Source organism: Pezoporus wallicus, unplaced genomic scaffold (genome assembly GCF_028554395.1).
Source record: "Pezoporus wallicus isolate ANWC-B61680 ecotype Strahan unplaced genomic scaffold, APGP_CSIRO_Pwel_v1 contig_4816, whole genome shotgun sequence".
In the NCBI taxonomy this organism is placed as follows: Eukaryota; Metazoa; Chordata; class Aves; order Psittaciformes; family Psittacidae; genus Pezoporus; species Pezoporus wallicus.
The window spans coordinates 2,519,939-2,542,243 of NW_026640990.1; the positions used below are offsets into that span (position 1 = coordinate 2,519,939).

At 39.4% G+C, this 22,305-nt stretch overlaps 1 long non-coding RNA gene across 1 annotated transcript in view; it reads left to right on the forward strand.

Annotated features, from left to right (window-relative positions):
* LOC130605817 (uncharacterized) overlaps positions 1–13,797 on the forward strand; it is a 30,584-nt gene extending 16,787 nt beyond the window's left edge. The window contains exons 2-3 of the long non-coding RNA XR_008973794.1: positions 12,439–12,508; positions 13,502–13,797. This is a non-coding gene — a long non-coding RNA (uncharacterized LOC130605817). The remainder of the gene's footprint in view (positions 1–12,438; positions 12,509–13,501) is intronic.
* Positions 13,798–22,305: the final 8,508 nt, after the last annotated feature.

Below are 22,305 nucleotides of genomic sequence, written 5' to 3' on the forward strand. Positions count from 1 at the left end.
GCAACCCAAGAGTAATGATTACTGTCCCCTGCACAGTCCATTCTCAGCAAGCACAGCAGCAACACAGGAATACAGAATGGCTGAGGTTGGCAGGGGTCTAAGGAGGTTGTCTAGTCCAGCCCCAATGCTCAAGCAGGGCCAACTAGAATTGCTCGCTGTGTACATGTTGTCAGGTTTTTAGTATCGCCACAGCTGGAGACTCCACAACCTCTCTGTTCAACTTATTCCAGTGTTTGACCACCCTCATAGTAAATAAGTGGGGTTTCTTTCGTGTTCAGGAGTTTCACATGTGCCAGTTTGTCCCCATTGCCTCAGTTCTGTCACTGATCACAAGCAGCCCAAACTAGATGAATGCTCTGCTGATCCACGCTGTGGGCTCTGGCTGCTCTGGGCCCTGGAAGGCAGCCAGGAAAATATCATTTTGAAGTGATTTGAAACTCCGGTAGAGCGGTAGAGTGCTACTTAGAGAAAAACTGTTGGCTCCAATCCTGATCTTGCATGAAGCTTCTGCACATAGCTTGGCATGAACAAGATATTTTAAGTAGGCTGAACAGAGTCATTTTCAAGGCCAAGAAGGGAAAAATTAATAGATCTGTAGTCTCTTGATGGGTGAACCCAACTTTGTGTGATTTGAATTTGAGTTATTTCTTGGCAGGGCTAGAAGTGGTATTCTTTTAAAGTATCAGTTAGAAATCATGTGGGAGCTCTAAGGGGAAGGACGGGTCTCAGAGCCCACCTCCATCCTTAGCCCCTGAACTCTGAGGAGTGTATCTGTGTCACAGCATACCTCCTCTTGATCTTGATCTCCTGATCTTGACTGAAAGCCCTGAACATTCTTCTTTAGGGAAATTGCAGCTGAGGACAGTTTCTGGTTTGTCCCTAGAATAATAAACTTATATAAAAGCTGAAACCACCTTGGGGAATACTGTAGAGGAACTAGGGGAATACTTTGGGGCCTGATCACCCCCTTTCTTCCAATCTTCTGGTCTCTGTAAACTTGGGGATTTGGGTGGTTCTGTACCTTTACTGTTTTAATTTCAATTTATCTTAAAGCCTCTGGTCCACACTGGACTAGAGGAAAGCATATTGAGCTATCCAGGAAGGGGCTATTTTGCTTTTGCTGGCAGAAGCATATTTTGAAGTTTAACTTCTGATGATTGCTTTTAATTTTTTTTTTTTTTTTTTGTGATAGCTAATTAACAAATGGCTGGCAGCAGAGCTGTTTCTGTGCATATTTGTCTGAATAGAGCCCTCTCAGCTCTTCAAGAAAACCTGGACAGTTTAGCAACAATTATATTTAGGGAGAAAAGCCTCATCTGCTGCACAGAGTTCAAGTACTGCGGAGTCTGATCCCCTCCTGCCGCTGCTCCAATGACATTTCCTTTCCCAGCACTGCTCCGGTGCCTGCTCCCAGTGTCTTGCATCCCTCACCTTTGTACGTCATCCCACCCAGCTGCACTCCTGCAAATGCTTTCCCCTAGCAGCTGAGCCTGGTGTTATTTGTTGCCGAGTGAGTCTCATTGCAGCATCCTCTCTAAGCACAGAGGTAAGTTGCAGGATTTATCCGTATAGGTTCTCTGTGTCCCATTGTTCTTCCCATGTACAGGAGAATAATTACATCCTAGAACAAAAAAATAACAGAATTGGAGCTTTTGTCCTTATCTCTTCCTGCCTCCCTGTTTGTTCTCTTCCTATTCAGTTGTGTTTGAAAGAGTTTTCCCGTAAACATTGCAAAAAAAAACCTCCTCTCACTTTAAATCTTTTTTGTTAAATGTTATTTTAAAAAATCTCCACAAATTAAATTCCTTTTCTTTCTTTTTCCTTTTTTTTTTTTTTTTCTCCAGAAAGACCTCCACATTTAAAAGAGAAGTCCATTTTGAAGAAAGGAAAAAGGACCCCTCAGGTGTTTGAAATTTCTCGTCAGAAATGTTTTTGGTGCCTACAGTGCTCTCCCAAGAGTCATGGCAGCATTTACCCCTGAAGTAGCAATTAAAGATGAAAACTTAAAGTGGAATTGAACTTAGTTCCCAGGAAAAGTCTGACTCTCTTTTATGATTAATTCCACATATTGTTAGAGAAATAATTTTGCAATCCCCATTATTATAGATTGTTTTTTTATAATGGTGGTATGGCTTTTTGCTAAATTCACCACAGTATTGCCCATATTCATTAGGATTTTTTTCTCTAAGAAACATTCCCCTCTCACTGTCAAGCATCTAGTCATTGCAATGAATGCATAGGGGAATTTTTACAGATTCATTTGTAAAGCAGTATGCAAACCCCTCTCCAACAAAGCACCTTTCCAGCAGATGATCTGAAAACACTCCTGATATCTCAGTCACTTCATAAAGAGGAAAATAAGAATCAATTATTCACTCAAAAGAAACCTGGGAATGTCTGGAAGCTCATGGCAGCCTTTATTAAAAAAATGGCATCGACACAGGTTGTGGAGGAGGTAGCACTAAATCAGGGACAGACTTGAGTTGATAATTTGAGTGACACAAACAGCATAAAGCATATTTATGTGTGTTGTGTTTAGGTCATTTACCTCTCAGTGTGCCTGTTAGAAATGTTCTTGTTAAGGAGTACTGGAAAATATGGTAGCTTCTGCTGGGTTAGCCCAGCTGGAGTCACCATCGAATGTTATGCACTGCATGCTGTAGAACAGGGGCTGCCCCTACCCCATGTGTAGTTTTTTTTAGTTCCCAAGGAAGCCCAAAGGTATTTGAGATTTAAACCTCATAGATGTCGGGGGGGAGGGAGAACAGGAAGAGAGGGAAACAAAAGTCCCCCTCCCATTAAAATCCTAACAAGGACTTTGTGTGATAGCCATATATAAGTGGACATGCTAATGCATAGGCAAGTGGGGGCTGTTGGGAATGTGATGCAGATCTTGGTGTCTGCGCTGCTATAACTTGTTGTGCATGGATTTATACAGGTCCCTTTTCATTTATTTCAGCCACTCTACAGACAATGGCATAGTTTGTAATACTGACTTTTCCCCCACAGACTTCAGAATAATTTTCAGTCTTTCCATCATTTCTGGCCTACCATTCCTCCTCACCCATTAATGAATTCTGTCTTCAGCCTCAGTCTAAAATGCCGAGGAATGACGAACACAGTGTTCTGAGTTTTGTTTTGTTTCTTTTCATCACTGTACTTCTTTAAATTGTATATGCACTAAATAGAAATGTCATTTTCTAGTAGGCTTTGAGCAGAAACAAAGCTTAAGTACAGTATACTCAGGTTTATTTTCAGCTGAGTGGGTTAAATAAAAAGTAATCAGCATTTACATCTGACTACTGCTCCAAACCTAAAGCAAGCATTTCAGGGGCTTCAGAGTTGTTTGGTGAAGGCTGAGAGGTATTCTGTGTTCTCTGGTTCTGCAAACATCTCAATTTTCTGAAACAGAAATATCAAGAGAGCATGTCTTTCCTTACGTGAATTCTGACCTGTCTAAAATTCTGACCTGTCTAAAATCAGCAGCCTGAGATGCAACTATTGACTGCTTGTGATACAATCTGTATCCTTACCCACAGCCCTCTGCTTTCCAGAATAAAGGAGGTTGGGTGAGCTTAATAATGATCCAGAATTTTAGATGTTTATCTGGAAAGAAGCCTTTGAAATTCCTAAGCAGCTATGTGGGATATGGTAGAGACTCCTGGTCTGTAAAATATGATGCCACACATTCTGACTTAAAAGCTTTCTTAAAAATATAAAGTGCCAAAAACTTAGAAATTCTGTGAGGGAAAAAGGAAATCTGGGTGGAAGTATCTTTTACATCATTAATTGCATCCCCTGCAAGGATCTATTCCTATAATAGAGGGCATATGATAATTAGCATAAAGAGGCAAACTGCAAGTGAAAAGTCGATGGACTAGTGTTAAAGAGGGATATAAGTTTTCTTTATACTCAGTTGGGAAGTCCTTTTTTGAAGCGTTTATTGCAGAGTTGTAAAAAAATAATCCTTAAGGGAAAGAAACTTCACCAGGAAAATGATGCCTTAAAAGTTGTTTTCCACTGTGTTGCTTGTCTTTCGTCATGATAAAAATTTTCAGTGTGTTTCAGGGTCCATACTTATTTATCCCTTCTTCTACTCAGGAAATGTCAAAAATCCTCAGAATGAGATGGAAATGTCAGCAGTACCATTCTTAACAGGGATTACACCGTTCAATAAGTAATAATTTTTGTGCCTCATGGTAAGCACAAACTGGTATCTGAAACCCTGCAAACAATCTAAAGCAGGTTTTTACAGTCACCAGTGCCGAAATGTATACACACACACACAAACTTTCCCAATTTTTGACCAGTAATTATAATTAAAGCCAGTCTTTTCTTCTTCTCCAAACAGATAGGAGAAATCAAAATGTTGAGTAGCTTAATTTTCACCACAGGGCTCTTTCAAAGGCTTTGACATTTTGGATGGCAGCAAGATTTTCAGTTGCATTTTTCTCCTTGTGTTTAGTCCCTACAGCTCTAAAGGTATGAGAAAGAACTTACATACAACTCCTTTTAGCATGCCCTGTTTGCTTTCTCTGCTGCTCAGTTAGCAAACTTTACTCAAAGTAAGTTAATGTTTCCAATGCACAGCGGGCTCCAAAAGCAAAGCTTGATTTTTGGCCTTATTTTTTTTTTTCTAAAGCTGTCAGCACTCATTCATTCAAGGACCTGTTCTGTCTCTCTGTGTATATGCAACACGACATTTTAGACTTAGAGTCTCAAAGACCTAGGCACTATTTTTAGAATTCAGAGGGGTTACTTTAAAGATGATCAGCCATTTTGGTTTTTGTCAATGACAATTGTGATTTATCTTATTGCTAAATAAGGCTTTGCTTGTGGGAATTTGCATGGGGAGTCATCCAAGAAAAACAGGAGGCAGTGGGACTTGCATCAGAAGACAGGTATATTTTTGGGTAGTCCTTGTTTAGCATCTCTCCCTCACCATTATACTTGCCTAAACTTTTCAGGTTCTGAAGACTTTGGACCTGGGCTTTGAATAGACTCTGCCATGATGGGGATGAAGGCAGGCATGGGGCTGTTTGTAGCCAAGAGAAAGGGGATGAAGTGTGGAGGAAGCAGTCAGTATGTGTGCACATATATCCTTTTCTTCTTGCCTTTGAAGTCAGAGGTATTTTGTGTTCCCTTTCCCTATCTAAAAGCAATTCAATGTAGGCAGGTTCCCTGGCACTGTGGTGCCAAGAGGCACATCTATAAATTTGTGTACGTTTTGTTGTATGTGCTTTCTGTTACTTGCCAAACCCATGTATTTCCTGGGCAAGTGTCTGTGGTGGTTAGGATTCTTTAGGAAGTACATATGGAAACTAAAAAATGGATTTTGGGAGGACAGGACTGTGTCTCAAACTTGTCTTTAAGAGGTGTCGAAATAGGGCGGAAATAACCAGTGCAAAGTGCTCACTGCAGTGTGTCAGGAGTTAGAAACAGAAAATTATTGATGCAAGAATGTGGCCTGGAGGAATAAATATATTGGATAATCTCCTATTGGATGATTTTAACTTTGACTTTCAGCTTGGGGGTTAGAGAAGGGGGATTATATTGCTTACATTGCTCCGAGTTATTTGCCTGACATCGATGATGTTTTTCTGTGTCACTGTAGTAAAGAATCATGGGAAGTTTTTTCATCTTGGACAGGAAGAGACCTAGTGCTTCACATTTTAGTATCCCAGTGCTTATGAAATATGTTACAACTTGGCTGCTTCTCCTGAGAAGCCTTAGGAAGCAGCAGAAGTGGTTTGAAAGTCAGGAGGAGTGTTAAAGTCAGTACCAGTGTTAAAAAAGCAGTCTGTGTAAACTGCTTTATAACTTAAAGAGTTATGCAAAGCTGTATCTTACCTTGGCCTCATGATTCCACATCTGTAAAGCACTGCACCCCTGCCTTGACACATTTTATTGTATACTTCAGCTTTGAGGAAAATAAACCGGTTGTTAAAATGCTTCTGAAAGTCTCATGTACCATCCCATCAGACTATGGACAAGTGGACCTATGAGACTGTCTCAAGTGAATGTAGGACAAGAAGTCTTGGGGGTTGGTGTGCTTGATGATGTTTGTACTATGAGTGAGGTGCATTTATTATTTTCATTTATGATGATGTATAGCTGTACAGTAAATATGTTTCCCACTACCTGTGACATAGTTACCCAGGTGGTTCTCATAGCCTTACAAAATTGGCTGCACTGTCTGGTGTGTAGTCTTATCATAAGTAGTGATAATTGTATCATAACATCTGCATCTTCAGCTTAGAAGGGGTGCTTGTAAAAGATGAGATTGTTAGCTTCTACAAAGGTAAAAATGGGATCTAAATTATAATTCAGTGGCTAAAAATGAATAACTGATCTTCCACATGCTATGCAGTTTGTAGTGTCTTTGACTGCCTAAATCAGAACTCCTTCAGTGGCTATATACCTTTTTAGTTTTATGCATGCAAATAATATACAGGAGAATTTGACTGGTACAGAACCCTAAGCTCTGGCAGGAGACAGGCAACAAAAGGTTCTGAGTGCAGTCACAATCATCTGCAGCCATTCCTCTAAACCACTCTTGAGGCATGGTGTGCTGCCCACTGTCCTCAGGGGTTGCGGGTGGGAACTGTCCACAGCACTTTTGTGTTTCAACACCTAATCCCAGATGGATCCCACATGGCAGGAGGAGGAGGGAAAGTGGAAAAGCTAATGAGAAGAGGATCTCAAAAGCAAACTGCTTTTTATCTAGAAAGGGCTTGATCCTCATTGCACTGACATGTTTTTTTGCAGTGCAAAGGAGGAACTGATGTGTGAATTAGGGCAATTTATGCACATTTAGAGAACTTTATGATTCTATAATTAGATGGGCATCTCTATGGAAAGTACATGTCATCAGCCTAAATAGCAGAAATGAGAAAATGGATATATTTTGTTGTTTCCTCTCTATTTTAGATCCAGCTAAATCTTTCTCTAGATTTTTGATCCTGTGAGAGGTTCTTACTACAATAGCATCCTATTAGAGGGATATTATTATTTTGAGGTGTTTGTGTTTACTGGGATAATGCCACTCTATAAATAGAATGCTTTTCACTTTGTTTTTAAAATAGTTTTCTGCTTTTAATGAAATAGTTTTTAAATAGTTTCTTGCTTTCAAAAGAGCAAAATACAGCTGCTACTGGCATCAGATTAATGCTTGCTATTTCATGATAACTGTAATTAAATTCAGCTAATTTTCCACTGCAATATTTATGGAAAACAGGGACCAGGAGCTGTAGTTCAGCATTTATGCTGGAGACTGTAAGAGCACAGGAAATAACTATGAAAAGCTATAGGACAAGGGCTTGAAATGGCCCACAGGGGTCCTAGAGCCTTCCCTTTGCATTGTACTGGCTGATGTGGAGCCAGTACATGCACATCCTCCCTCTTGCCTCTGTTTCTTTTCTTCTGCCATGGAAGATATGTCGGTCATTAGAGAAAAGCAGTCTTGAGCTGTGTTGCAGAAAGGATTGCTTCAGACTGTGCCTCAGCCTACACTGCTATGGAGATGCCCCTCTGACTGGGCAACCACCAGGAGGATTTACAGCCAGTTTGCTTTCAGTTTAAGATTTAAGGAAAGAACAGAAAAACATCACTTCCCTGAAGGGTGCTCTTTGGTGACAGCTTCTGAAATACCCAAGCTCTGACAAACAGATGCGATGGCAGTTCATGGATATGTTAGCAGTTGCAGCAGTGCTACAGCTCTCGCTCATCACATGGATATTAAGTGATGACAAGAAAGCCTTCAAAACTGCTCTTTTTCCTGTGTGGTTGTACCTTTCCAAACTGATCTTAGGAATTCCTGCAACCAAGTTTTTCACTTTATATGCCTCCACAATGGTGTTGTGGTCTGCAAAAAGGCAGGGAGGTAGTCCTCCACAGGTAACACGCCCAGAGAAACAGTCTGGGAGAGGCTGACTGCAGGCAAATGGTGAAAAGTGCTTGCACACCACGACTGACTCACTTTGGTTTTACTAACAGTTTTTTTTGAATGAACACTATGTACATGTAACAGCACTGTGTATCTATCTCAAGCATGAACACAAAGTCTGTTGCTCAAAGAACAAATATCACAATAGACTATTGGGATGGAAAAGTGAACACTAACCTTGCCAAACAGCCATGGGGGAAATATAAACAATACCCTCTTCCACCAATCATCATCAGCTGTGCTTAAACATTAGTGATACGTTTCCCAAGCTCAGAGCTCCAGGGTGTGATCTGTGAGCAAGTCTTTGACCTGGCCTCACCCAAAATACAAGTTTTATCTGTTGTACAAAACATGAATGCATGCCTGGGTTTGAAATGCCAGAGTACATACAATTTGAGGCATACGCCTGAGACCTGCCTGTTGTAAAATGTCATCCAGAGCATGCCTGTAAGTATACAGAGGAATGCATAACTCTGGTTACATCCCAGGTGAATAGTTGGTCATGCAGCCGGAGAGATGCCAGGGCATATTGTGTTTGAACATTTCCATAAGAAGCGATAGAGGCTATGGGGTCTGAAAGGCTGCTGAAGTAGTCTATGGTTGCTGTCTCCCAGCTACCAATTCTTTCTCAGTGTTTCATTGAAGATGGTTCAGTGGTTCAAATGTAACTTAAGCCTTGGAACACCTTGGTTAAATTTCAGCTTTGCAGTAGATTTGTAGGTACCAGTTACCCCAGTGTAATGTCAGGATCAAAGTAAACATGCATAAAATGTTTTACTGGGCTATTTCCTCATCCAGACAAAAACATCCCCTCTAGAGGACAAAAAAACCCCACCCATACCCACAATATTTTTTATAATCCTGAAAGGTGTAGAATAGAATATTTAAATTTTTACTTTCAGTCTTAGAAGCTTTTTTTCAGTGCCCTACTTTTTCATGCTTTTTTTATATTGTTGTTGTGTGCAGCTAAGGGAGAAGAGTTTGTTTGTCTTCTTCAAGTTTATTTGGAGCTTTTTATTGACTAATGCCTTTTGTCACAAGTGACAGTGAAGTACTTGTTTGGTAATAGAGATCAATGGAGATGAAGGTGACATTTCAGAGCAGCATTTTAAAATTAATACACTGCTGTTTATCTGACCATGGAACCTAGGAATACTGGCTCACAGTCTAAGAGCATCATGACCCTGTAACTCCTCTCCCTGCTCTCCTCCTCCTCGTGAAACACACATTTACTTTTTATGTTGCTCTTCTCCAATCCAGCACATTTCAAATTTCTTCTTGCCTATTCTAGAAAACTTGTCAGTCTCTAGTCCTGTGAATTCTTTATCAATCAACAGACTTCTCACACTACCAGTGGCTTTTAGTGCCCGTCGGCTGAGGTAAGGCTTTATCAGCAACAGATCAGTGACTTGCTTCCCCAGGGTAACGGAACATTTTGATTTTGCAGGGAGAGAGCCTTTAGAGATGGGGAGGTCCAAGGTCATGAAAGGTGTCACTTCCTTTTATTTTGTACTGGGAAAAGTGTGGTGTTGGCACTGAGCAAATTAAGGAAGTGTGATTTCATGCTTAATCTCTCTCTACAAATTCAAATACAGATAAAGATACTTGTGGAAAGTGCTGAAGTGGTAGACAGTTAAGAACTTAAGGCCCCTTTTCACTCATAGAAGAGGTACAGTAGAAGCTAGTTGTTGTCCTACATTATATACTGAAGCAATCAGTTTCGAGTATATAGTATCATTCAATTCCCAAACACATTTAGGATTTAATCCATATCTTCTTTGCTAAGAAATTGAGGAAGGGTGGCAGTTTTCAACTCTGCAGCGATCTGAGACCACTGTATACTCAAATCTTTCAAAGCAGCTGCTAAATTAAAGCACTACCAATGTTGACTGGATTTGAGTAAATGTTTACTACCTTGCATCCAATTACTCCTCTCTCGCTACACATAAGCTTTACCATCTGTGTCCAGAAGTACTGGCTTTCATGGTCTGTTTGCTTGACATCCAGCACTTAATTCTGGAATAAGAAGGTCAATTCAGATAATGCATTATGCAATTACATATAAACCATGATCTCAGTAACTTCTGTACATAAATGAAATGAAAACATATTAATAACTTACGATACACTCTGCCGGGTTGTCTTGCATGATGTCATGGCAATGAGTTTAGTACAGACCAAGCAAAACAAAAGACAGATTGCTTTCCCAGAATTTGCTTGGATAATGGAGAAAAATCCACCCTGATCTAAGCTAGCTCCAGCAGTTTCTCAGAAATATTAATGTTTCAAGCTCTCATGCCTTTAATAAAGTAAAATATAATTTATTTCAATGAAAAACAAATTCTCCATTTCTCCTCTTCTGGCATTTGGTGCAGCTGATAGCTACAGTAGTAGTTTCAAGCAGAGCATGCTGAGCTAATTATGTTTCTTGATTTCTTGATTGCTAATGTGGTATTTGAGAATCAGTTATTCTTAAATGTCAGTTTGAGAATCATCCTTAGCAGTCTGAATCCCCTAAATGAAGGTCTTGTTTTACCAATATTCCCAGTAAAGAATTACTCTCTCTACTGCTTGTCTGGCAAGTGAGACAAATAACAATTTCCAAAGGCTGTATTTTTTCTGCACCACATTCAATTGGTGGGCGCATGGAGACATAGAAACATTTTCATTAATGCTTCATTATTAATCGGTGAAAGATGGATGCAGCACTTGAGGGAACTACTGAATGGTGAATTCCCTAAACAATTTACTGTAGCTTCCTTCAAAGAAGCAGCTCTTTGAAACAATGGACAGCCTTATTAGTGTGACTATTGCAACAGCACAATGACAATGAGCTCTTCTTTTAATGTGCTTGTTATCCTGATAACTGTAAAATATTTGGTAAGGAAATGCAAATAATTGAGCTTTTTTTTTGTGGTTTTTTTTTGTTTGTTTGTTTTTGTGGGGTTTTGTTGGTTTTTTTTTCTTCCTCAATTTTGCTAAGGTTCTCTTGGCACAGTATTCATAAAATTTTTGGATGATGCATCGCATAAATATTACCGTCATATTTTTAGTAAGTTTCCTCTTAATATTCTGTTTGTTAAAATACTTCATCTGTTCTTTGGTTTTATATGTATGTTTCAGTATTGCAACACAATAGTAATTAAGCCTGGGTTTCAACTTAAACAGAGACGTTTCCAGACATCCTGCAGTGAGGGTCTACCATGAGGAATCCTCCCCCTTGGAGGAGGAAAGCCTCACTGACTGCTGTTCAGAAAACCAGCAGCTTTTATTTCTAAACTTGCCCTAGGCTTGCAGCTGAGAATTGTGCAAGGTCTCAAATAACAATAGCAATGACTCTGAGGTACAGAGCCATATCTGTATGGCAAAAGGGGAGGGAGTGAAAATGAGTCCCCGATTGCTGTCATGAAAGTACATGAATAAAGTTTTGAACAGAAATCTGTATGTGTAACTTGTTTTCCAGTCTTTGCTATAAATCTGCCTATTTGGGAGTCTGTAAGGATTGGTCATGGGAATAGTGAAAGAATTCAATTACTCTTGTAGGCAGAACTCTTCATTTTTACAAACTTTTCAGAAAATACCTTGATTACTTACAGAAATCTTTTCTCACTGCAAGGAAAGAGCCTTTGTGCTACCACCAGCAGTAATAGAGATGATGGGGGAAGCAGAGACTTATGCAGGAAACAGGCCATACTTCTTTGCTGCCTTAGTTGCATTGGCACCTCTAGGCAATAACAGATTGATGGGATGTGACAGATGGAGCTGTCATAAAACAGTAAACCACAGGGGTATTACTCCTTGTGGTCCTGATGTACACCAAATCCCCCTTCTCTGCCCATCAGTTAACCAGCTAGCAGCATAGCTCTGCAGTCTGGAATACAGTCACAGTCTGCCTGGGCCAGACAGGGTGAGCTCTGCCTTTTTGCAGGAGATCATGGCCTGAGTTTAGGGTTATCCTGGCATCACAAGTGAAGGTGATGGCCAAAGTAGCTCTTCAACATCTCGTGCACATTACTGGATGCTGAAGACAGAAGAATCTACTCTTCAGTCTCAGTTTATCCCAATGCAGCTTCCTGAAACTTTAGCTTGTCTCTTGGTTAAGCTATGTTTCTCAAACACTGCTGTTTGCTCCTCTTGTGTGTCTCTAGTTGGGTGCTACCTGACTTGCTTTATTTCTTCTCAGCTGATTCTTGTAAGCATCTTGGTTTCCTTGGGAGGATTTTTTCATACTGAGATTTGACATGGGGGAAGTATCCCATTATCCTGTTGCTCAGTCAAGTAATGTTCAGGCATGAAATGCCCACTTCTGCAGATCTGTAACCATTTTTATCTCTTTGGATGAAAATATTTGGGAGTGGAGAAACTGAGGAATGCAGTTAAATTGAAAATATGGCAGTCTATTCTCATCCAACATGGTATAAAATTGACTGAACGAAAATAAAATAGCACATCTTTTTGCTTAGTTTTGTCTCTCATAGGATTTACTTTCTCAGCAATGAAAATCAAATCAGACACATCCATGAGACCATTTACTGCTTTCAGCTCAAATGGGAAGGACAGCAGGTAAGAACTGCTATATTTATTTTCTGTTTAATTCTCAGGAGCAAGTTACAAACCTGGGACTTATCATGACTGACATAGCAAGTCTTTAGATAATTACATGGAAAACCCTTTTATTGAAACATCTGTGTTAAAATGTGCATGCTAAACAGAATTTTAATAGGCTGTGAGTCTAACTCTCTAAGCTTTAATTTGGTAGCAGCGAAACTTAAAGCATTTTCAGCATTATTTCAAAAACACTTTAAACAAATCTCATTACAGGTCAAGAGTTTTTGGAGAGACATTATCTTGCTTTCCCATCAAAGCAAATGTTTGACAAAACTCTTGTTATGACATAAAGCATATGCACAGTTTCAAACTATGATGTCTGTGAGTCCTCTTTAGTTTCACCCTACCCCTCCAGTTCCCTCTTCCCCTTTCTGCCAGGTCATCAACTCTTTCCTTTCACTCTAGTTCCTCTAGCATATCTTATTTATTTCCCCTGGCTGAAGATGGATCAAGCCTCCATGTAGTTATTTTGATGCTTCACCAAGCATTACCCTTCCAGGTATCTTAGTCAGCTAAGTTGCAGCCTGCAGACTTTTGGTCTTTTCCCAGGCCTGTATCCCAAGAAGTCCTGGTCTCATAGACTATTCTGACATTAGCAAATGAGTACAGCTCAAAGCACCAAATCTGCAAAGGACAGCAGTTGGTATACAGCTGCTGGATGACATCCAGACACTACATGTTTTAGAAGATTTTGCTTTGGGCAAGTTCTAGTCTGGTCCTGTGGTGACCAGCTGAAGCACACCTTTCAGTTTAAAGCAAACATAGGTGCCCCACGTCATTCCCGGCTTTGCACTTAAGTATCTGTTCTTTCCATTATCCTTTCATCTGGTCAAGGGGGCTTTTTCTATTTCCCAGGTCCTGTTTATTTGCACTTAATGAGTGTATCCCTTCCTGATGTGAACTTTCCTGGCTTAATCTTTCTTCTCCCCACTGCCTGAATTGCCACAGGAAGAGAAGGATATGCCCTTCTAGCTTGACACTTGTCAGGAAAGTCCTCAAACCTCATGAATACAGGGAAAAAGGTATAAAATGTTTACATATGGCAAGAAGAGTCAAGGATCGTTGGGAACTGTGCCTTGTGTGAAAGTCACAGCGTCATCATTCTTTATGGGTTACAGCCATATTCAGTTATTTTGCTTTTCTGAACAATTGTTGAAATCTTTTGATGTATGCCATATAACAATTTTGTTCTTATTTCTTTGTCTTTAGTTTCCTAACCACATATTGTAAATTTGTGAAACAAAGCTTTCAAACCTCGAAACAAAATTTCTTCCTTTTCTTTGGTTCTGCTTGTGGGAATGGAAGATTTATATGACTCAAAGAAACATATTCTGCAACAACCATTAAATAAAACTCACAAAGTGGCATCACTGTGTAAAACATATACACATTACATTTAGTGCATTAGCCAATATCCAAAGAAAACCGAGGGACAAAAAAATAGGCATTTTTTGATGAAATCTACTTCTAAATAATACCTTTCATATGAAGAAAAAATTTTCTGAATCATCACTTTCATACAGAGATGCAACAGGAGGCAATTATAAAAACATGTAAGTTAAAATAACCTCTAGCTTTCCACGCATAACAGAAACCAATTAGAAGTATTAAAACTTATTAGGCCAATACTAGCCATGAGACAATGACAATCAAAATAGTCATAGACAAGAAAAACCATGTATCATCTTCTTATGAGTAAGATTTTTTAAATCTGTATTGATTTTCTGTAGTTAAATTTTCTTTGTGGCCAAAGAGGCAATGAGAAATAAAAAACAGACTTGATCCTTGTCTCAAGGAGTCTCCAACTGTAAGTGCTAGGTCTTACATTGGCTTACACACATAAATAAATAAAATATCAGGTTGAATTGTTTGCTGTGTAAAAGAGTTATTCCTCCTGGGGTGAATTCTTTGGGAGAGGAATGATGCACTGGATGCACCTTGCAGGGGTCATGCACAGCCCAGCAGTACAGCTGCTCCCCTGCCCATGGCCACCACCTGAAAGAAGGAGAGAGGAATGTGTGCCTAATGCTGTCTTTCCTAATGCAGATGAACTGCCACCTTTACTCAATTTTAATGCTATTCAGACTAAGTTACCTTTTCCAGTGTCCCCTCCCCTGCTCTCATGTTTCTAGTTTCAGCATCTCAGACACCAAATGGTCTGTTGAAAGAAATCATGAAGTCTAGTCTACTGCTGCTTGTGCATTGCCTTGTGGATGGTCGTAGGGACCACGTTTGCCATAGCCATCATCATCTGAAACCAAAATCTTTCAGGGTTATGTAATGTCTCAGTGCTGCTTCTTTGTTCAACAAAGCCTAAAAAAATTAAAAAAAGTTGTCCTTATGTATCTATTATAAATGTTGTCCCTCAACAATTTTCCAGGACAAAATAAAATCAGTTGTGCCTTGGTAATTTACTCCCATGAAGTTTTCATCAAGAACTGTTAAGAATATGTGAAATGGGTATGGAAAGGTGCAGTGGTCCAAGCTGCTTGTCCCCGTGGTATCCCTGTTTGGCCCAGGCTGTCAGCAGATGTTTTCCTCTGCATGCTCATACAGTATAAATCAAACAGGACTTGGGTCTAAAGTACCTTTATTAGTGTTAAATTGGATCATTTAAACTGTTAGCCTAAGATACTTAATTTGGCATTTATGTTTTCCTAAGATAATGGGTTTGGGTAAATTTGTTTCATTTCATCCTGTACCCAGCTGTCTGTAATTTTACTATCAATTTCTATTACATCAATTTCTATACTTTTATGGTGACTTAAATAAATATTCCTAAATTATGGAGATTTTTATAAAAGCCAAACAAGCAATGGCATTAACCACAGCCAGTCAAAAATAATCCTATTAATTTCCAATCAAATTGCCACATGAAAAATGTGCAAACGCACAAAACTTAACCATTTTACTGCAAACAGGTAGATCATGTACTGAATATTTTTCTTCATCTATTGCTATATCATATCAGCAGAGCTGTCAACAGCCAGTGGATAGTGATGCAATATGCTCTGGTCTGAGGTCCACTTTGAGGACACTGATGGTTTTTGACATCAGCAACTACCTGCATAAATACACATTCATATTTGCACTGCTTGGCTCTGGACGTAGGGATGGCTTCTCCAAAGACCTCAAAGACCAATGAAATATGAACTGGTTTTTTTTTCTGCTGTTTATTTACCTCAATGGACAAATGTTTGTCTACTTTTCCACTTTGCATCACTTTAAAAAATACAAGTCTTAGATTGATCAAGCTATACCTGCTCTTCTGAAGACTCTTGTAAATCTATTGGATTAAGAAATTGAATCAGTCCAAAGAAATTCCTTATGGAGATGTCTATTAATAGCTTTGCATATTTATCAAAGCAGGATAACTCTTAAAGCCTCAGAAATATTGATGAGCTGAAGAGTTGAAAGAAAAGTTGGTTGGTTGGTAATTTCTGCTTTGTAGGGTTTTTTTAAAGGCTTACTTCATTCTCTGCCTGAGTTCTGGCTGATTAACCTTGGATCATGGGAGCTGCACCATACAAAAGCTAGATTCAACTGGTGTCTGTCAAAGCCTCTGAATTATACGGTCCCCTACAAATTTGGTGAGTTTTGTTTCTTTAAGGCTGTCTTAAGGCTTAACATTTCTTAGCATAATTGGGAAGAATCGCAGCTGGTATTCAAAACGGAGCAATTATCAATCCAATCCCCTAAATCCTTGGATAATAGCTCAGTGCATCAAGTGATCTTGGTCTCTGGGTGAAAAATGTGAGATAATTAGCCTCGAGAGAGGTGTGTCTGGAAAATGATCCAAATGGTCTAAATTCCCAACCTCAGCAGCTAGTGCCTCTTTCGACTAGGAGCCCACTCATGGGTAGTTCACAATTTAGATCTGTGAAAAGCCCCTAGATCTAAATCTGGATGTGTGGGCTTCTCACATCCTTCCCCTCCCTCACAGTGAATCCTGCTCATGCCTTTGCCCCAGGGCACACTCCTGCAGAAGCAGCTTATATGGAGGGGTGAAAGACAGATTTCAGGCAGCTGTTCCTCTTCTTTTTAGCTTTTTTCTACTCTGTTCCTAGAAATAAGCAGTTCAGCCCCGAGTTTTATCAGGACTGTCTACATTGCCAACATCTCTGAAAAAACACAGGAGAGGAGAACATATGTACCAAAATAAGTATATTGGGGAAGGGAACAAGAAAATTGCCAGCAAGAAAATAGCTGTACAAGGGAGATGGAGGAAGAGGAATGAGAGAGTGAGAGAAGTTAAAAGCAGACATAAAGAATAAAGGAAAAAAAAAAAAAGAAAAGAGGGAAAAGCAGAAAAAAGGAAAATGGAAGCGTATGCCAGGGAGGGGTATAAGCCACCCTGAAATTTTTTTATTACATTTCTAAGGGACTTCAGCAGAGAAAACCCATGGGAAATACTGACTCAGGACTCTTGTCTTTCCCTAAGCTGTTTATGACATAGAGTATCAATGCCCAGAATGATACAAAACATTCTTGTTTTGTAACAGGATTATATTTCTCTTTTCTTTGCATTATACCTCTATCTTATATGTCTTCTATTATTATTCTTTTTGGTAAGTACTGTTATTTGAAGACACTGCTAAGTTTTCCTTATGAATGTGATTTTTTTCTTCTGATTCCTATTAGGTATGCCAAAGTGTGGCTACTGTTATTAGTGAGGAAATGTGGCAATTGGTTAACTGCTAGCAGTAAACAGCAAAATCTGCTTGAGAGTTGTGCATGCAGAATGGACATACAAGGCTTCTAAAACATCTCTCTAGGGTGGGAGTAACAAGGTATACATCATAGTTTCAATATATTTAAGTAGACAAGAACAGCACAGTACTTTCAAGGCACAATACCATCCATTTAAAGTATACCAACCAGCCTGTTAAATAAATCCTTTCTTTTAGTACACAGAGCTAAATATACAAAATATACTAAATCCACAAAACCCCTTCTCTTTTCACAACCTATAAATCATGTAATATCTCTGCATTATATAGCTTCCGTCATTCACACAATCATGTTTTGGAGTCTAGCCTCAGCTCAATCATTATCCAGCATCTTTCTTATCTTTCAATGTGCTGGAAAAAACCCACACACTTAAATTCTGAAATGATTTTATCCATAGAGGAATGAGTAGCTCCAAGAAATGTGGCTTTCCTGGCCATTCTTCTTGCATTTAACCTATACAGTTCTTCATTTTCTGGAGGATATAAAATAATTGTTTTCCTTACCGCAGATATAAGTCAACAATAAAACCAAAAGTGCTTTGTCGGTTCAGCTGGGAAAACCTTGGCACTCAGTGTAGGCTACACATAATCACTGAGGTCACCTTCTGTCTCCATCCTCTGCTGATGTGTTTCGAAGATGTTATAGCACGATGGCTGAGCCTGTGCCTTTGCCTGCTGGGCTGCTGTGCCTGATTGCCAAGGCAGAAAGCTCTCCCAGGTTGCCCAGTAGCAGTAAGCCCTGCTGATAACATCTCCTCAGCGCACTTTCCTCCAGGTTTGTCCTCAGCCTGTATGACTCTGGGCAGCTGCCCAGATGGGAATCCATATTCCCATCTGACAATGCGGTCTGATGTTGTCTGTCTTTCACTGAACTTATCTCCCTGTTTCCCTAGTTTCCAAACAGCTGCTTTTACACTTTAATTCTGCATGGTGGCTCTAAACGGAGTGTCCAGTTTTCTTTCCTCCTTTCGTCCAGAGGTCATGCCATCTTTTCAAAATCTCTGTTTTGAGAAATACGTTTCCAGTTGGGATTACCTATATTTTGCTATTGATTTAAGGCATATGGCAAATAAAATTGGGAAGTATATGTTAAATCTGTTACTATGTTAATGTAAACTCTAGAGATATATGTTTGGTCAAACCCTTGCCAAAAATTGCAAGATATGTAAGTGTGGATAAATAAGGAACCAGATAAAGACCTGTAAAACTGAGAAAGAGTTCAGTTCATAACATACAAAGCTGATGAGGAGGAGACACAAGCAGGTTCTTAAGGTGCTAAGCTGCCAACCGGCAAAAATCCTCATCATTTCACTGACTTCTTGTTTTCATAGAAGTTCAGAATCTTACCTGTGAGTTTATATCAAGACTGTTTTAAGCATTTTGGTTTACGTATTTTTCTGTTTCAGTTAACTTAGCCTAAATTAACTTTTTGTCTATTGTAAGTTCCTAGTTTTATACATAAGGTATGTGTACTTTACTCCTCACAGATCTATGAGTATTTTGAAACTCAGATATAGACAGAATAAAACCTGTCTATTATCTATCTAAAATCATAGTAACTGTCAGTGGCTTAATTAAATCTTAAGGCTCCTGATACAACTGTGGAAGGGCCTGACTTCTAGTAGGAGATCTCTGCAAATGAGGGGTGACTCAGGGGAAGTGCAGAGCATCAGAAAGGGATAGCACAACACTGTCTCTCACTGGCACTAGGACTGCACTCACTTATTGCCTGTTTTATATACTGTTGGTTGTGCTTTTGCTACAGCTTTCAGGGTTTCTGCCTGACTTCAGGCTTCCCATTGCTCCAAGCCCCAAGCAAACCTCCAGGCATAAGTGCCTAATCTAAAGAGAACTGTTGGGAAGAATTGCTATTATACCTGTGTTGGAAATACAAGACAAGGGAAAATATATCTGTTTTTTATGGTACTATTTGGCTCTTAGATTTACCTGAGGTGATGCATGAAGTCTAGGGCAGAGATGGGAGATGAAACTTCACCTTCCATTCAAGTGCATTTAACCATAAAACTCATTTGTCATAGCAAGCATGATGAATACACAAATGCAACTGCTTTCCACATTATTTCTCATGGAGGATTTTACAGTCATGACACTGTACAGGAATCAACTGACTTTATATAGTTCCCTACATCTGCTGTACAGGCTCCTTAACACTGAGGAACCGGAACCAGCCCTCAAGGCTGACATGCCTCTTCTGAGACATCATATAATGCACATATTTGTATTTGGAAAGCTTTGTGGTGGGAGGATGCCAGGGCCACTGAGATAGATAAAGATTTTTAAACTGCTTTCTGAAAGCTGCTTCTGGGAAGTCTTTCTTTGCAGAATTCAGAAGCTCTCTGAAGAAGTTATACAATCAACACTGGTTGCAATTAAGAAATTAGAGCATATGCAGTATTAAAAAGCAAAGACCCAAAACAAAACAGTTGCCTAAAGGGGGAATTGTGCCTTTAAGCTTTTTGTGTTTCAGATAGACTGGATACAGCTCATACCAAATGTCTCAAAATAGTTGGAGCCTCAGGAGATCTGTAGCCTTTCGTGAGTAGCAATGTCATATTTTCCTGTAACCTACATACCTCCTTGCCTTTATCCCAATACTAATGTGGCAATCTGAGCTTTCCACTAATTTCACTGGACCAATAGCTGAGTTCCTGGCAGATATCCACACTTGTCTCACATCTACTACTTAGATGGGGGGTGCTCTACAGTTCACTCCTCCCAGGATCCTGCCCGTCCTGCGCCATTGAGCCCATGCAGTGTCCTTCCTTGCTGCTGACTGTGCTTGCTCTGAAACAAGGAGGAAATCATATCACCTGTCCTGTGCCTGGGCCAGCAGCTGGCTTCAGGGTCTGGAGCATCGGGGAGGCGGAGAGACCTGATGGCTGAGGAGCATTGGCCAGAAGAAAGCAGCTGTAGATGAGTCAGATCTTGAGTAAGCAGCTGTGTCAGAGTTTGCTTTACCCCATAAATATAGACACAGTTATCCAAAGGGTCACCAGTGATCACTGTTCTTAAAATTGTGAGTGATGGGATATATCCAATGCTAGCACTTTTGCAGCATTAAAAAAAGAAGGATGGAAATCCTTTTTATTTGTTTCAATAGCACAGATGGGAACCATGAATGGTGGGTTAAAATGTTAGAACTTTCCAAGAAACCGTAAAGGAGCAAACATCCAGAGATGAGATTGATACCAAATGGGCATTTTGGATATAATTGTGTTGATCCATTTAGTTCTAGTGACCTATTTCTTATATGTTCAATGGCTTTCTTTTTTTTTTTAGGTGATACAGTTTAATACCTTACCATTTCACATTATGTGGTATTCAAAGCTTTTTAACGTTACCACATTGTAACTTCAAAAAGGGCAAATTATTCAGTATGTGAAAGGAAATAGCTTCCATCCACTGCAACCTGAGGCTGAAAGCAAACATTTGTAATCTGTCCTCAACTTTATTAAAAAGTATAAGGCATCAGCCTTCATGTATCTCAAATACATTTCCTTACATAGTGACATACCAAGTCCAGTACTATAGCATGAACTCGTTACGACTTTCTGTTCAGTGTTCTAAGCACCATGAATATTACTTAATTCTCTAAAGCTGTGTGATTGAACACATTGATGGTAGAAACAGAATACTTGCTCAGCCTTGTACAGCTTTGCACTGCTTTCCTCTGCTCTTAGGTTTTTTTTGTTGTTTTTTTTTGTTTGTTTTTAGTTTAATTTAGTTTTGTTTTGCTGGTTTTTGTTTTTTCTTTTTCCTTCCCTTGTTTGAGGATTGAATACTGCTTTCCCATGACCAAGAAGTATTTAATTCTCAGGCCCTGTCCTCAGTACCAGAATCGCACATCCCTGCCCTACAATAGCTCAGCAAATGTCACATCCTGTGCAGCAGCCACCCTCTCTCTCTGTATGAGACATGCTTGACACACACATAAATATAGACAGAAAAGTAGAAAACCTGATAGTTTCAATCCACCTGAGATTTTTGATTTGGGCTGTACTTGGGGGATTACCATGGTTGTAGCATGAGGGCTCTTGTGTCTCTGTTTAGCCTGGGGTCTCAGTGGCACCTGTGACTTGGTAACATCCAGGTCTTGTCTATTGGCTCTTAGGGGTATATGACTTGCTCCTCATGATATCAATAAGTTTTTGATATTAAGTACGTAGGGCTAGCAATTTGGGACACCTGTGCCCAGATACTTAAAACAGATATTCAAGATTTGAGAAAAATTATTTTAAGGAATTGAGATAGAAGTTAATATCAAGAGTAACAAGGGAAATGGTGTTTTCTGTTCAAGCACAAAGCACTTATTTCTCAAACAAAACCAAGCTATCGGCTTTTCTGCAGAAAATCTCCAACAATGTACATCTGTTTCTAAGACAATATCCATGCCTTGTAACATTAGTTTTAGCAGTTACAGATGGCCTAGAGAAATGTGGGAAACAGACAATTTACAGGTTATCAATGCCTATGTCTCTGGTGCTGCAATTGGAAAGTTGTTTCATGTTACAGAGGATAACATTTTTGCATTCTCTGTCATGTCTTCTACAGATTAAAGGAAAGATAACCTGTCTAATCATCATTATAAACTCAAAAGCATGGAAAAATCCATGCATATCAGTTCATAAGTCTCAAGAAAATTTGGGTAGGGAACAAATGACCCACAGTGAGAATGGATAATACCTTACAAAATTGGTACCTGGGAGCCATGTGGCTAAACTACTAGTAAAAATGACCCATTCTTTTCAACATGAAATTAATTTTCTGCTGACATATATATATATATATATTTTTTTTTTTTTTTAGGCTCTTTTATCACCTGCTCCTCATCTCTGGGATCTGTGTATTTGGGTTTGATTTATGAGGGGAAGTGGGGAGAATCAGATGAATTTTAAAGGCATATATCAAGTTCAGAGTGATTTAGTAATTTCTTCCAAGCCATTTTTTTTTTTTAAATCCTATTTTTGTAAAATTGCAAAGTTTTAACTGCTTGGAAAGTCA